This window comes from Zootermopsis nevadensis, unplaced genomic scaffold (assembly GCF_977971745.1).
Source record: "Zootermopsis nevadensis isolate Lab colony 2312 unplaced genomic scaffold, Znev_1.0 Znev_ptg000020l, whole genome shotgun sequence".
Lineage (NCBI taxonomy): Eukaryota > Metazoa > Arthropoda > Insecta > Blattodea > Termopsidae > Zootermopsis > Zootermopsis nevadensis.
Window position 1 is genome coordinate 15,062,792 of NW_028259152.1, and position 13,366 is coordinate 15,076,157.

General features: G+C 35.7%; 1 protein-coding gene across 4 annotated transcripts in view; it reads left to right on the forward strand.

Annotated features, from left to right (window-relative positions):
- Window positions 1–13,366, forward strand: part of LOC110831017 (limbic system-associated membrane protein) — a 457,320-nt gene that overhangs the window by 324,700 nt on the left and 119,254 nt on the right. Inside the window, exon 1 of one of the 4 annotated variants that reach the window (XM_022066532.2) lies at window positions 2,713–2,734. The exons of the other annotated variants lie outside the window; for them this stretch is intronic. The gene's annotated coding sequence lies outside the window, so the exon portion shown is untranslated. Of the gene's footprint in view, window positions 1–2,712; window positions 2,735–13,366 lie in introns of those variants that run through there. 4 annotated transcript variants of the gene reach the window in all.

The following is a 13,366-nucleotide window of genomic DNA, read 5'->3' on the forward strand; positions in this document are numbered from 1 at the left end:
TTCCCCTCAGGCTTCCCAAATAGTGGACCCAACCAACCAGATGGCTTAGCGAACACAAAGGTTCATCACCGAATTAACCAAAGCCCTCCACCGGATCTTGTCCTGGGCCAACAAAATCCAGTCTCCTTCAACACCTATCTCCCATAGCTCCCGCCTGAGATTATCCTCCCATCTACGTCTAGGTCTCCCCAGCGGTCTCTTCCCCTCAGGCTTCCCAAATAGTGGACCCAACCAACCAGATGGCTTACGGAACCCGAAGGTTCATCACCGAATTAACCAAAGCCCTCCACCGGACCCTGTCCTGGGCCAACAAAATCCAGTCTCCTTCGACTCCTATCTCCCATAGCTCCTGCCTGAGATTATCCTCCCATCTACGTCCAGGTCTCCTCAGCGATCTCTTCCTCTCAGGCTTCCCAACCAATACCCGGTGCACACCTCTTGTCCCATCCATGCTCGCTACATGCTCAGCCCATCTCATTCTTCTCGACTTAATCACCCTGACAATACTGGGGGAGGAGTACAGATTTTTAAGCTCGTCATTGTGCAGTTTTCTCCATGTCCCATCGTCTTCCCTCTTAGGCCCAAATATCCTCCTCAACACCCTGTTCTCAAACACCTGCAATCTGTGTTCCTCCCTCTGAGTGAGAGACCATGTTTGTTAACAGAACATAATTCAGTAAATTACTGATCACTAACGGTAATTTATAATTGATAATTATTTTACGCAGATCCAGTCTTCAGTTAAGAAATTGTTTTCATTTGTATTTTAATAATGCAGCCTATTAATATCTTAATTTATGCTTGAATGTTATATAATTCAAAGGAAAAATGTTACATTCAGTAGAAAATTACGCGTTATGGGAAATATATGGAATGTAAATGATTGTAAAATTCAAACAAAGTGTTTGTCTAACTGAATATTTGAGAATAAATGTTTCTGAAAGGAAGTTTTGGTAAGAACGTTTAGTGTTTGTCAACGTTGTTCACAAACACTGTTCATTCATATCGTTTGCCTTGCTCTTTACCACTGTAACTATGTGCAATACTTCGTTAGTTTGTGGTCAACGATGCCATCGCCTTGAGTAAATTAGTTGCCGATATCGGGCCTTCGGGCACCGGACTTCGTCCTCTTTTGATCATAAACTTCAGTCCTTCGGTCTGTGCCTGACAGGCTGTAGCCTTCCGCCCAGTCTGTGTGTGAATGGACACCTTTAGTACTACAATGCAGAACAGTTATATCGGGCAATCCTTTCTGTTCTGGAAGTTTGGGATTACAATGTTAGTTCCACCAGATCATGTTGTACACCAAAATCGTGATTTGCAGTAATCTTGTGAAGTTTACATTATTTTTGGAATCTGTGCTCACCTATATACAAAATCTATCTTCATTTACATATTTTAGAGGATTTTTAAATTATGTTTTGCAAAAATAACCCTCACACATTAGAAGAACAGTGACAAATCCTGGATACATTAATTCATTACATTACTAAGACGACAGAACCAGACGAAAGGATGCATCACGAAATTTTAAGTTTTTGTTAGAATCGAAATTAGAATTTTGTACATATAAAATAGTCAGCGCTCAGTTTAGAAAGTTTCTCAGCTCTGTTTATTCAGATAATCTATTAAATGTGTTGTTACCAGTATCATGAAAAATAAAACTATCATTTTTAACTTTACTCAATTTCCACATATTTATTTATTTCAAATTATGTTTATTTCCTTTTGTGATTTTTCCTTTATTTTCACCCAAAGGAATACCACTCTCTGTAGTGTTAGTATATCCTAAATTTATTTATATATATATATAAACAAAACATATGCCTTAATGATAATAATATTTTACTTAACAACCCCATTTTTAATGCACTCCAGTACCTTGACCTCAACCCTGACAAACCACCTTTCACCCACTAGCACCGCAGTCGGTAACCAGCCACGATCCGATACAGTATAACTCCAATCTCTCCTAATACTGCTACGATATTACTTCTTGGGTAAGTTTACATGATTACTTTCAGCTATTTATTTTGTTTTCTATATTCAATTTTCATTAATAGTATTGAAACCTTTACTTCACAGTCCAATATGCACAACATTGGCATCACTACGAAATACAATCATATTAGTGACATAACTATGGATGAAGATACAATATGAAGGACGTGAACATGATAAGAAAAATGAAAACTAAAAATCTTAAAAATCAGTAAAAATCAGTAATTCAGTTAAAAAGTTTATAACATAACATCTGATAATGGCTATATATAGCCGAAACATGTCGTAAAATGTTCCACATGTAAATCGAGTACTCGATACGGAACGTAAAATGATTTTTTAATCTTTTAATTATCTTATATTGTGATTGACGGCCAATTTTAATATATTTTTAATACTATTTAAATTTATTTGTCGAAATTTCACGTGAAGTTAAAAACGTCCACATTCACCTCTCATTACATATATGCCCGATATTATTTACTAACACTTGTGTCCGATTAATAGTCGCTGTTCTCCTATATTTTGATGTCTTTACAGAATGAAACTGAATTAATGCAGAAAGCTAACAATTTTACGTTCCGTAATCCGTTCCTTGTCAGTCACTAAACACTAAGCAGATTATACACCGCCTTTGTGTTTTGTATGACATGATTTCTTGTTTGTTTTTGCAGGTATGAGACATCACATCAGACGCTTTAGATGTATGCAAAGCTTTGACATCAGACACGAGGTAACCTAGTCACGTTTTATTAAATAAAACTTTTTTAGTCACATCAGAGTATATTCTGCTTGTTTTCGTTTCGTAAGGTAAAGAAATGTTATTATCTCCTCTTTGATGTTGCCTACAGGGGTGTAGTCATTTTTTTTTTAAACTTCTACGTTTAAATGCGCTTCACATACGTAAATAGTTCTATTCAGTCTTAACCGTATTAGACGTGCTTATATTTCATTTAAAATATTGTATCACTGCAATACTCACTGAAAATATATGTGGGCACTAATAAAATGAAGTGTCCTTTTTTATGAAGAGTGCTGTACTAATCAATATTAGAATGTATTTCCTCTTTCCTGGATATTTTGGTACAAGTGCGACCTAGGCTGTGCTATTAGACCACATCTGACAAAAGAAATTTTGAAATGAAATTTTAAATTTGGATTTCTTTAATTACGCAATACCTCATATAAAAAACTTTAATCGACAGAGTTTATAATAGGCTAAATACGCAGTAGAATGAACCTGTTGTAATTATATTGTTTATGTGAACTTTTCTAGTCAATTTTATGAACTCGTCCATGTAATAAGATGAGTCATTTCGATGTCTTTCTTCTGGTTTGTGACGTAGTGTGGGCTTGTATGTAGATACCGTTTTCGAGAAACGTGGTCTGTATCTTCAACCCTATATGGGATAATTTCACTTTACTTAGCTTAGTGGAACTGCGTTGATTTTATCGCTGCTGTAGGATGATACTATATCTGAATGGAGTTTAGCCTCCAACAGGACAGTTGTCCATCCAAGTCATGATATAGGTCGCGCGAGAAATGCTGGCACATGCGCAAAGGACTGATTTTGGTCGTATGAGATGGACCTGTCCGAATCACGCGCTAGAGGGGTGTCAGCTTCAGTTGGGTTGTAGCTCTAGCTGTGTTTAGTTCGGTGCGTCACCGCAGCTGAGACTGTACGACCCCCACTACTAATAAACTCCCCTCTCTCGGCTTACACATCGCGCATTTAGGAGCCACGACTACTCGCGCGACCTATACATAAGTGAATATGGAGGAGCAGTGGAATGACACAAACAAAGGACTCGATTAAAATCTGAGTTATGAAAAGCAGATGAAAAACCACTTGAACTTTGTCACGGCCCACATGCAATTACGGTGTACCTGAGGAAAGCGACGGCCTATTGAGCAGCAGCGCTACGACATATTTGTCTTACGTGTAGTATAATGTCATTCTTGCAGGCGTGAGTGTATGTGAACATCATAGATTTGGAACAAAAGAGAGAATGTGTGGGATTAGGCACGAATAGAATTCCAATTGATTTCTCCAAGTCGCCAAAAATTGGTAACCGAAATGCGTCACACTTATCAGACGGAAATTTTCCCTTTCAAATCTCGCCAGATGTAATAGTGATAAACCTATTCTAAACTTTTGTGATAGCGTAGCTCATTGTAACACCATTGTGTTAGACATCGTTCATATTGCAGTGTATATTTGATATTGACTACGTTTCGGGAGTTGGCCTTAATATCGGCATTGTACTGCGTAGCGCAAAGGAATAATCCTGTGCCCTTGTCTTATGACGACAAATAACATGAAGAAGGCAGCAGATTATACTCTCGAAACTCCTTATACATAGTGTTCTCTCGACATCCACGGTTTCATCACCCGCAGTTTCCAATTCCTGTACAGTTTTGTTATCCGCGGTATTGTATTTTATTTATTCAACGTCTTAACTTATGCACACACGGAAGGAAATCGATACCTGTCGTGCTAAGATATTTATTTATATGTGGTTCGGACGTTGAAGTAATGACTTTCGAATCCTGTTTTCTATCTTACAGTTGCAATATTTTTAGACGCATTTTATGCACTGTTATTCAGTATCTAGTTTGGGTATTGCTGTATAACCATAAACAACTAAGAAATGCTAAAATATATTTGTCACGAAATGTTAGTCTATTTTGATTTTCGTACAGTCGTTTAAACTTTATACGTGACTCAAATTTCTTGTACCGTACAAAAGCGCGTACACGTAAATGTGTCCACCCTTCATGTAACCGTCTTTTGCACATAGGATGCGAAGGCTGTATATTACACCCTAGAGCTTGCTTTGGTGCTAACCACGCGTAGAAAGTGTGGATTATTATTAATCTCCTAACTACGACATGAACTACAGGTAATCCTACAATATCATAACTCCATGTTTGTGCCCTGTTTCAGTGTAATTTCTCAGTTCTGTAAAAGAGGCTTTGATGTTTTGAGAACAGGTATTACACACAGTAAAAATGACAAAAACAATTTATTATTTATTTATTCCATAGGGAAATAATAGTTATTCACAGCTGTTGTTTGGAATGATTTCCGTTAGCTGTCAAATCTACGTAATAACTCCTAATGACATCTAGCCGGAGTGTCATCCATCCAATTAGCAGTAAAATCCATTTGAACAACATTGAACATAAATCCCAGTACAAGAACGAAAATATTGTGTACAGAGACATTCAAATGCATTGTAAATATTTTCCCATAAATCCCCAGGTGACTATTTCGGTAACGTACACAAAAATTTACGCTTTTTCAGAAGAAAATTTTTGAATTTGAGACCGGGCGATCGTGATGGCCAAGGAACAGGACACCGCCCTCCTTTTCATCGCTCGGGAAACACTTAATTTCGTCAGGATAGTAGCAGCATATATTAATATGGGCATAATAACCATCGTAAACGAATTGTTTTGTGTAGTAATGAAGTACACTTCTTAAAGCTTCAGCAGGATTCTGCAGAATCGTGATGCAGATGTAGATCTCTGATTGTAAAGTTTCTAACACGTTGGAAATCATAGGGGTAAAATTCATGTGGTAGTCTCCCCACCTATAAATTTAAAATTTGAATTACCGAAGAAACTCCCTTCGTGCTATTTCGGGAGTAATTAAGGATGTCTTTTTCCGCAATAAATTCAATGCTACAGTCTGCTACATTTTTTTGGAATATTCCAGTGTCTCTTAACACTGATGCATGGCATGACGCCTGGGACGAAAGGGTATGAGGCTTTTGGGGAACATTTCAGAGAACAACCCTCCTGACTCAGTTGAATACCAACGTGCCTCACCAGTCATCAGATTCATATCTGCATATTTCTCGTTTGTGTAGTTAATTTCGTAGAATCACTCCCCTTCACTTCCACATTCAGACCGAGGTACAATGACCTTAAAATCATACGTTTCTATTCATTTCTCATATATGAGTTACCTCCCACACCATATCAAAACATAACAAACAAGTGATCAGTATATTACCAACACAGACAAATTCCATACTAACCAAGAAATTTTCAACCGAGAATTATTTTAATACGTACACGTTTAAAGTTGATGTAAACACAGACGTCTCCGGGTCATTGTGTATAAGAACTGATTATTTGTTTATGATCATTAAACATGTACTCAAAGTTGTCAAAGGGGATTTTAATTAGCCCGTATCTTTGATCTTTTGACGTATTTTTATTTTAGCTTTCCTTAGGCGAATAGCGGTCACAGGTTACTTAACCTCTAGTGTCTTATAAGGCTTTGGTTTTGCAAATCGCGATATCTTTATTGGGCTTAAACCCAGAGTTTATCAGGAAATTTCTGTCTTAACCGCACGCTACCTCAGAAGAGTTCCTGGCACAAATGTTAAGACTTGCTCTGTTTAATTCCTTTAATCTTTTCCAGTAAAAAACATTTGTATTTCAGAACTTCGAACCGATTAACATGCAGCATTCCTTTTGATATAAATGTAAATGATTTACATATGCCTACAAATAAATAACAAACTACAACAAAAGAACAGAAGAATATTGTTCTAAGTTAACTTAGTTAATGTCTTATCGAAACTAAATCTCTATATGACTTTAGCTCCAGCTTTCGTCACCACAAACATACGAAAGCGTTTCAAGATTGGTAGCCCTGTATTTTTTTTTTGCAAGATAACTGTTCAAATATGAACACTGTTTCTGTATATATTTCTCCCACGTTAAGTAATCCATTTGACGTCATCTCTCGTAATCCACTACGCAGCTGAGACGTTCTTTTGAATTGCACTGTTCCGGTTGTAATTCCTCAAGACAATAGGGCATTAATATACAAGATCACTAAGCACCGACAATGTTTATCGTGTATCACGTGTGATATAAAAGTTCATTATACCAACAGTCGACATCCCGACGAAATGTTATCATTCTGTGTCGTATATGAGAATGATATGGCCTCGGTTGTCTGTATTAGAACTTTAGAGTATGACGTATATAGTACGCGGTATATTAAACATTTCTGATAAATCCCTAGCTTTTGAATGTTATATTGGGTGAATATTCAGACAGTTCCTTCTATTCTGTTATGTTGTACAGCCTGTCAGTCTTTTGTATGTGTCTTCTTTCGAGAGTTTTATATGGAAATTTAGCACTGCCGTAATATTTACTGTGAATTAAACCAATGGGAGTCAGTTCCTAGTTTAATTCTGTATCGCCTTTCTAAAAACTTTGTAGTGACTAACAGTTATATTCAGAAATGAAGGCATTGATTATGCCACGGAATTAAGGGAGCAGATAGAAAGGAAAAATATAATTCCTGTTGTACCGATGTTCTCAAGTATAAAGCGACTATCGTATGAGATTGCATAACATGAATTGAAATTTTACAATGTATATATAACCTGTAACAACATGTAATTTACTTTTCTCAGATCTGATAACAATAATGAAGAATATTTAATATATTTATTTTGTACAGTCTATACACAAACTTTTGATGTTTATTGGTGTTGTAAAAATTATATAATATTAAAACATTTTATTGTGTAAAATATTATATTAGCGCTCTTAATCGTAAATACGATTTTACATTATTTTTTTAGCGCTTTTATTAAAACGACGTGTTTCGACGGGTAATACCGTCGTCTTCAGGTTTTTATCAATTTAAAATATTTTAAAAACTATTAGATATTTGATGCAATATATTATAATGATCCGTAGTTCTGTTTGTAGCTTTCCATTTTCATGGTAAGTTGTTTATTGTAGTCAGACGTTATATTTATCAAGAGATGTTGTGTAGAGTAATTATATAATTTTTACAACACCAATAAACTTCGAACGTTTGTGTATAGACTGTACAAAATAAATATATTTAATCAAACACAAACATGACGCATATAAGATACAAGAAGAATATTTAATCTCGTACATGCACTAGAAAATAGAATCACTTTCATAGTAAAAAGTCAATAAATATGTTCTCAAATTTAGTTCATGTTTTCAAATTGCATTCATTGACTTTTTCTCACAGTCTATTAATCTTAACTTTAATTTACAGGGGAACTGAATAAAATACGAACACAATTAAGGGGTGGTGGTTAAAATATCAGACATTCAGTTCAGATAGAAGGCGGCAGATAAGATTCACATTCCTAAGTCTTAAGTATTAGATGAAGACGTATTTCCAGTACCAGTGTGATATCCACTGACGTCATATACCTCATTTTACAACCAAGAACAGACTGAATCATTATCGTGCTCATATTACCAGTAGCTGTGGGAAATGTGAGCCATCGCTAGAAAAATAATTATATATATTTTTCTTTATTCAAGTAACAAATTTTAAGAGAGCGCAAGGAAGTCTGGTCTATCTGTTCATCCAACAAAGGAAAACAACTAAATATATTTGATAAATTACTTTAATGTATTTTATTGTTATGTTTCGCAATGTTTCTGCACAAAAAAGTATTAATTTACTTCATTGTACCATTCGGCATAACATTTATCCGTTTTAAGCGCAACTCGATAAATATACACGTTGAAAGTGGGATGAATGTTATTTGATCGGTGAATATTTACTAGTGTTATTGCATTTCTACACTAACGAGAGGAATAAAATTTATTACTGTGGATTATAATCGAAAAGTAAACCTACAAAAACGTTAATAATTTTTGTACGATAAGCTACTTTTCAGAATATCAAATCTAAAACTTCTTGACGATGGTGAAGAGTCAATTGAATAAAAATTTCCTTGGATATTATCCATCGTCTAGTAAATATAAAACGTAAAAAACGACGTTTCGGAGATGGGACTCTATCTCCGTCTTCAGGTTCCTACACTTTTAAGAAATTTATAAAGGCGCATTTTGACTTTACACAAACTAGGAGTTATATTTCAATGATATTAATTACAATTACACTCTTACAGTGGCCTTTATTGTAGATGTCATTTCCCACAAAACATCAAAATGCCTTGAATCATAAGGACAGAAAACAAAACTACACGAACAGCAATTAATATTTTAATAACGCATTAACAATTGTATTGTCTCTGTTCTATTTCATTACACTAAATAATACGTAAGACTTGAGGTTCTCACAGCGGTGAATATGAAGATTTCCGTCTTCTGGGTTGTTGCGCTATGTAGTCTGGTCGATGTTAACCAACGTTTCAGAGGTCATACTGCCTCCGTCATCACCCTGATGACGGAGGCAGTATGACCTCTGAAACGTTGGTTAACATCGACCAGACTACACAGCGCAACAACCCAGAAGACAGAAATCTTCATACTCATCGCCCTGATGACGGAGGCAGTATGACCTCTGAACGTTGGTTAACATCGACCAGACTACACAGCGCAACAACCCAGAAGACAGAAATCTTCATACTCATCGCCCTGATGACGGAGGCAGTATGACCTCTGAAACGTTGTTAAACATCGACCAGACAACACAGCGCAACAACCCAGAAGACGGAAATCTTCACTAAATATATACCTTTGTAACATTCACCATTTGCTAATGTTACCAACGAAATTCCGGATAAACGAGAATTACATATTGAATTGAATTAAATTGATTTCACAAGTACAGCAAACAAAATATTTATATGTATTTTGTACTGAGAGATACATTGCCCTCTAGCACAGTTCTATGAGAACACATCTGTATATCTTTCAGAGGGCTTAAAATGCAATTTGTCACACGAACCTTAAGCTGCTTACAGCACGGATGTGATTACGCTAAGAACTTAGAAACGAAGCGATGTGTATTGTTCTGTGTGGTACTGGATTCCAGATTAATTTGAGTTGCTTTGATACAGATTTGTGGAGTGTCTGTGTTTTTGAACATTTCTTTAATTTATTTATATTTCCTAGAATATTAAACTGAGACTTCAATAAACAAACACACTCACAGGGTGTATGAACTGTAATTTATTCCTCTAAGGTATTTGTGAAAATTGAACCGTAATTGGGTGTGATCTAGTGCACAATAAAAATTGACTTTCATCTAATATTCAGATATAAAGTTTTAGTTTTTATACAGAGTGACTTCTGCTACTCTCTTGCCTGATTTCTTCAACATTTTTCTCACCTCTAAACAACGCACTTAATTTTCCAGTGGATTCCGGTTAATTGGGAGACATCGGGAATAGAAAACTTTGGCCCAATTAAGCAGCTGTCCCAATCAGGCGAAGTTCCACGTAATGAGTTAAAAATTGTTTGTTCTTTAAGATGTGTCCCAAATAAACGGCTGCCCCGATTAACTGATGGTCCAGTTAACCGGAAATTACTGTATTATAAAAGACAATAGTCCGCTGTATGAATTAAATTGCTTAATATATATGGATAAGGAATGTATTAGTTATCGTTACCATTATTTGGCACAGTGTTGTAGAAGATACTATATTATCATCAGCCAGAATTAGAAAGTGCCTCTGACGCTTATTAAGGCGCAAAAGACTACCCCACTATACGCCATGTAGGCGCTTGGGGGAGATAGGGTATAGCTCCTAGTCATTCTCGACCTCGGCACCAGATGGGGTGAGTGGTCAGCATCACGCCGTGACCGGGCTTTACCCCCGGGAAAGGATCCCGGTACCCATTGGTTAGGAGGCTGGATGAGGCACTTTCTACATTTAGTGTCATTTGTAATACCCAAGATTCCTTGTATCATACTATGTGATACACTCAGTTCGAGACAGCAAAATTCTCCCTTTGTGATACAAAGAAATGTGTTCTTCCGCTGTGACTTGGGCAACCAGGTTTTGAATATGTAATTTTTTCACTTCTTACTTAATGACTTAATATTTATTTTACCTCAATTTAAGTATTTTCTTCGTAGCGTTATGTATTCCCAATTATTCTTAAATTGTTTTTTGTGGTTCGATTATATCGTATGATTGGATTGGATTTTATCATGGTAGTATCATTAATATAATACGTAAACAAGCAAACTTCACAAACATCAAGGGTCAGTGTAGCTTTTCGTCTCATCCTAACGAGTATGAAATAATAATACCGCAATAGCAATACAGAGCGCGTTAGAAAATCACGATGTTGCTAACCGTATTAATATAAGCTAATTGCATTCGCCAGCACACACAGTAGACCAGTAATTACGGAGATCCAGAGCTTGCTGTTAATTCAAACCTATGAACCGTCAGCTGGTCCGAGTCTCACAACTCGTGCAAAATTGTGTCCCAATATACACAGATATTCTGACATCTATGTACCACTATGTCCGCTGATAAACAGTACATCTAAATTTGACTTCACGTTGGTTAATTTTGTATATATTTTAAAGTTTCAGATGTAAACAGGACTATTTTTGTAACAAAATATGACCCACATATAGGTAAATGGATGGTCTCTATGCATTAAATTCTAATGCAGATATCAGGTTTTTTTCTTTAATTTATTTAAACTATTCACTTTAATAACTACTGAGACGCATGAAACTAATTTTAACTCTGACTTTTCATTTGTAAATTTAGACTAGCCGGAGAGTCAACACTGCGATTCAAATATGCAATTCAGCACTGAATTTTTCTGTCATCTAATGTAGAGTTTAAATTTAAATTTGGAATATTTCTTAGAACGTGGAAAAACGTTGTGAACATAAGATGTTTTTTGATGGTTTGTTGCGCTGTGTATTCTGGTAGAAGTTTACCGACGTTTCAAAGGTCTTTGCTGCCATCATCAGGGCGATGAGTAAGCCGCCCAGAATGTGGTTTGGTGACGAAGAAATTTTGCTTTCATTTGACCTGTTTGAAAATTTTATTTTTGCATTAGGAGTCACAGTTAGGTAAGTAATTTATGTAGGGGGACAGAAATTCAGACATTCATAGTTAAGTTTCGTTTTATAAGTAACTACGTCGGAAAATGCTCGTATGTAAGTGAAGTTTATTCTCAAAATGCTTTGCGTTGTAAACGTCTTTAAGCAGAGTACCGAATTGTGCATCACTGCGAATATCCTGTTCAATAAATCGACCTTGAACGATTTATTGTAACTCGTGGTAGAAATCATTTCTATTGTCGAATGTAAGGGGTTCGGCGGATATCATAATAAAAAGGTATGAAAAATTACAATGAACGCTTACGTAATAGCAATTTATTTATTGTGAGCAAAACATTCCATTCTTATTTTATTATTAATATCCAATCAAACGTTAAAAGCTGCTTCAAAGCTTAACCTAATTGCGTTTCCAAGATATCATCCTGATCAATTTCATTTCCTCTTTTGTGGTTAGAAATATCAATATAATATGCTGCAAGTAGACATCATTAGATAAAATCTCAAAAAGCAAAGCCTCCTCGTGTTATAGGATTTCAGTGTTCAATACTGCATTGATAGTCTCGACTCAAAGAACCTCGATTCAGTTCATCCAAGATAGGAATCTCTGCCCGTCTGTTTCTATTATGTAGTGCTACATGTCACATCCCTATGGTTCAAAAAGCTTATGATGAAAAATTGTCTTTGACAGGAAATTCATTACGGATTTATTTGCATGTTAAGTTACTGTTACATAATAGCTTGTATCCCTATTTGGGGCAAGTTTCGAGTTTAATGAGAATTTGCTACATAAATAGGCTATCCCGTAGTTGTTAACTTTACCTGAGACTACAGAAAGACCTTGATCATTTCCTAACTATACACTTTATTAAATTCAGCATATAAACTTACTTATATATATTTCATATTATAATTAATTTGAGCGAATATTTCGCCAATTTTTAGATTTAATTTATTTGATTTAGTAACTGTTCACAATTCGACACTCGTCAGGCCATTCTATCGGTTGCTATCTTATTTAAAGTGTAACCACTGGACATAAAAAATGTGTTCACTGCGAAATGTGTCACGTAAGTCTACAGAGCCGCTAACCGGTAGATGGCTTTTTTTACACCCGAATTGTGTCCTATAAAGACACGTAATTAAATGGGGGTCCTTAATTTTTTAAGATTCCCTGATATAATTCCAGAGCTTCAGGCTACTTCATGTGTAATAAGATAACTCCGTTCCTACTCAGAAACCTTTATCACACATCGTATTAAAAACGTAACCCAAATTATGGCATCCTCCGAAAAATAACATTAAGAAGTACGATACATTGAAGGCAGTTTGGTTAATTAAGGTCTGGATTTTCGTTAAACGTGAAAGTGTATTTCACTAAATGAAGTAAGATTATTAGCGAGAGTTATGTCCCCAGCAGACGATAAATTAATACAATAAAGTTTGACCCTTAGAACTAAAGATAACAAACCTTGTTTGGAAGTCAACTACAGCCTCACGGAATATCGGTTTCAGGAAGACGCTTCCGATAGTTACAGACGTTTTCCAATTTTCAG